Consider the following 4,613-nt stretch of genomic DNA (forward strand, 5'->3'; position numbering starts at 1 on the left):
AGACATTTTATTATTTTTAATGTTAAATAAGTTTAATATAACTTATTTATATTAAAATGAAGCTGTACCATCTGATTTTTGACAAAGCTGACAAAGCAAGCAATGGAAAAGGACTCCCTGTTGAATACATGGTGCTGGGATAATTGGCTAGCCATATGCGAACGATTGAAACTGGACCTCTTTTTTATACCATATACATAAATTAATTCAAGACAGATTAGACTTAACTGTAAAACCCAAAATTATAAAAACCCTGAAAGACAACTTAGGCAATGCCCATACTGGACAGAGGAACCACCAAAGATTTCATGACAAAGATGTAAAAAGCAATAGCAACAAAAGCAAAAATAGACAAATGGGATCTAACTAAACTTAAAAGCTTTTGCACAGCAAAAAGAAATAAATAAATTGAAAAAATAAAAACTATCAACAGAGTAAACAGACAACCTACAGAATGGGAGAAAATTTTTGCAAACTATACATCTCATAAAGTTCTAATATCCAGCATCTACAAAGAACTTAAACAAATTTACAAGAAAAAAACATTAAAACGTTGGCAAATGACATGAACAGACATTTTTCAAAAGAAGACATACATGCAGCCAACAAACATATGATAAAAAGGTCAGTATCACAAATCATTAGAGAAACGCAAACCAAAACCAAAATGAGATGCCATCTCACACAAGTCAGAATGGCTATTATTAAAAAGTAAAAAATAAATAAATAAATAAATAAATAAATAAATAAATAAATAAATAACCAATGCTGGTGAGGTTGTGGCGAAAAGGCAAGCTTGCAAGGTGTTGGTGGGAGGGTAAATCAATCATTGTGTAAAGCAATGTGGTGATTCCTCAAAGACCTAAAGACAGAAATACCATTTGAACCAGAAAACCCATTACTGGGTATATATCCAAAGGAATATACCCAAAGGAATATAAATCATTCTACTATAAAGACACATGCACACATATGTTCATTGCTAAACTATTTACAATAGCAAAGGCATAGAATCAATCTAAGTGCCCATTAATGGCAGATTGGATAAAGAATACTTGATGCATATATCCCACGGAATACTAAAAAAGAATGAGCCAGAAAAAGGAATAAGATCATCTTCTTTGCAGGAACATGGATGGACCTTGAGGCCACTATCTGTAGCAAACAAACACAGAAACCAAATACCACATGTGTTCAGTTACAAGTGGGAGTTAAATGGTAAGAACACATAGACGTGTAGAAGGGAACAACACACACTGGGGCTTATTGGAGGGTGCAGGGTTTTAGGAGGGAGAAGATTAGAAAAAATAACTATTGGGTACTAGGCTTAGTACCTGGGTGATAAAATAATCTGTACAACAAACCCCTGTGACAAGAGTTTATCTATATAATAAAACTGCATATGTACTCCTGAAACTAAAGTAAAAGTTAAAAAATGAAGTTGTTTAATGTTTCATAATTTGCATTAAACAAACAAATTATTTTCACAAAAAAGGGATATCTATACCTTAATATATATGCTTTCATTTCTTAAAGAGCAATTTAATATCTCTAAGAAAAGTTATTGCAGTATTTTTCATACAATAAACCAATTTATTTGTTCACAAGTTTCTTTAGAGCTTTCCTACTTATTTTATATATTTGCAGCAAATGTGAATGGAGATATATTTTATTATGTGGCACTCTATAAGATACTTTAAGAAGAAATAACCAAATGTGTTTAATGTCAACTATATTTCTACATTATTGGGTTTGATATTGATCTATAAATATGCTATATGTAACCAGTGTGCTAAATAATTGTGATATTTAGAAAATTGACTTATCTACTATAAAGACACATACACGTGTATGTTTATTGCAGCACTATTTACAATAGCAAAGACTTAGAACCAACCCAAATGCCCATCAATGATAGACTGGATAAAGAAAATGTGGCACATACGCTACCATGGAATACTATGCAGCCATAAAAATTAATGAGTTCATGTCCTTTGCAAGGACACGGATGAAGCTGGAGCCATCATTCTCAGCAAATCAACACAGGAACAGAAAACCAAACACCACATGTTCTCACTCGTAAGTATGAGTTGAACAATGAGAACGCATGGACACAGGGAAGGGAACATCACACACTGGAGCCTGTTGGGGAGTTCGGGAAAAGGGAGGGAGAGCATTAGGACAAATATCTAATGCATGCGGGGCTTAAAACCTAGATGACGGTTGATGGGTGCAGCAAACCACCATGGCACATATATACCTACGCAACAAACCCACACGTTCTGCACATGTATCCCAGAACTTAAAGTAAAATAAAAAATAATAAATAATAAAATAAGAATAATTTTAAAAAGAAAACTGATTTGAATATATCAAGACATGGTTTTTAAGTAATTTGGGGGACATTCTTTTCTCTTTTCTTTTTTTTCTCCAGATTTATTTTTAGGTAAAATTTCCCAGGAATAATTTCTCTGTTAGTTTATAAATAAGTTCACCATTTGCATAAAATCACGACAGGGACCTGTAAGCATTGTTCCAGTGGGGTTTCAGTATTTTTATTGACTACTTATTCCTAAAGACCTCTGGTTCTTCTCTTTCTCAAATGGAACTCTCTGTCTTCTTCACTGCTGAATGTTGGTTTGATAAGGATAGAGATAACATTTCAAAATTTGTTTGTAGCTCTCCAAATCAAGAGGATCTATATCTAACCTTTGGTGTCACATTAAAATTCCTAGGTATTGAGGCTGATCCCATGATTAAATGAGACTTGGGGAGTTGAGCATGTTTGCGCATTAAAAGGATTTGAATAAATGCGTGTATGAAAGTGGGCAATGTTGGATTATATTACAGGTTTACATATTTTACTTTACACTGGCCTCTCATCATGGACATGCAGATTTGCCCCATTGTGTCACCTGGAGCTTGGCCATAGTACTTGATTTGGTCAGGTGATGTCAACAAGTATGACATAGACACAGGCCTAACATGGCATTGTATATTGGAACACTCTCTCTTACTCTGCTATTACCACATTACATGCCAGCACCAGGCAAATATTTGTCAGACGAGACAAAGGGAGCCAAACTACATTACGCCAGCTGAAGCCATCCTAGGTGAGCTGACAATCACCTGAACCTTAAAACTGAGAGTAAACCCAGCCCGAGATCAGCAAACTTTCCTATCTTAGTTCCAGTTAACTCAGGATGCATGAGCAAAAGATTTATTATTCTATGTTAGTAATGTTTGTTGCCTGCTTGTTATGCAACATTATTTTGGCAATAGCTAACTGAAACACTAACTTGTGCAAATGTTATTGACCTGCCATTAAGCAAAATGAGAAATTATTCTGATGGAAATTTGAAACATTTATTCTGTTGAAATCAATGTATGTTTATATTTTACTTACTGACAGGTCAATAACATTTGTATGAGTTACTACAACTATGATGGATCCTCCTGATTCAAACATACAAATATGTTTATATTTATTTCTAAATTTTTATTCCACTGTATGTAATCGTATTAGTCTGTTCTCATGCTGCTAATAAAGACATACCCAAGACTGGGTAATTATAATTTATAAATGAGAGGTTTAATGGTCTCACAGTTTCACATGGCTGGGGAAGCCTCACAATCATGGTGGAAAGTGAATGAAGAGCAAAGTCATGTCTTATATGGCATCAGGCAAAGAGAGCATGATGTGCAGGGTAACTTCCCTTTATGAAACCATCAGATTTCATAAGACTTACTCACATCCAGGAGAACAGTCTGGGAAAGACCCACCCCCATGATTCAATTACCTCTCAGTGGGGCCCTCCCCAAAAAGTGGGAATTATGGGAGCTATCATTCACAAAGAGATTTGGGTGGAGTCACATCCAAACCATATCAATAATGTAAAAGCAAATCCAGGCCGGGAGTGGTGGCTAACTACTGTAATCCCAGCACTTTGGGAGGCCAAGGTGGGTGGATCACTTGAGGTCAGGGGTTCGAGACCAGTCTGCCCAACATGGTGAAACCCCATCCCTACTAAAAATGCAAAAATTAGCTGGGTGTGGTGGAAGGCGCCTGGTGCCTGTAATCCCAGCTACTTGGGAGACTAAGGCAGGAGAATCGCTTGAACTTGGGAGGTGAAGGCTACAGTGAATTGAGATCACACCACTGCACTCCAGCCTGGGCGAGTGCATCTAATATGCCCTAGAACAGTCATGGCAATTATTGACAGCTTGTGTTCATTCTGATTGTTTCATGCCTGTAATTTAGAATGGCTGATGTACACATTCGACTAAATATTTAAAATGCCATCACCTCCCAACATTAGATTTTTATTGGTATTATAGTTGAGCATTTAATTCACAATTGTGTGATGAAGAGAGTTTTATTTATATTTCCAACCACACATCGTTACGTTATATCATCCACTATAAGAATATATATATATATATAAAATATGTTTAAACATTCTAACTATTCCAGTTCATAAAATAAGTTTAAGTGGTTAATAAAGTCAAGTGGATCACTAATAAGATAGCATTCAGAAAGCGTGTCATTATTTAGTTCTTCGGTAGGCCTGGCAATTTATTTGTTTCCAGTGAAACATGAGAATAGCTATTTT

This window comes from Mandrillus leucophaeus, unplaced genomic scaffold, assembly GCF_000951045.1.
Source record: "Mandrillus leucophaeus isolate KB7577 unplaced genomic scaffold, Mleu.le_1.0 Scaffold748, whole genome shotgun sequence".
Taxonomy (NCBI): domain Eukaryota; kingdom Metazoa; phylum Chordata; class Mammalia; order Primates; family Cercopithecidae; genus Mandrillus; species Mandrillus leucophaeus.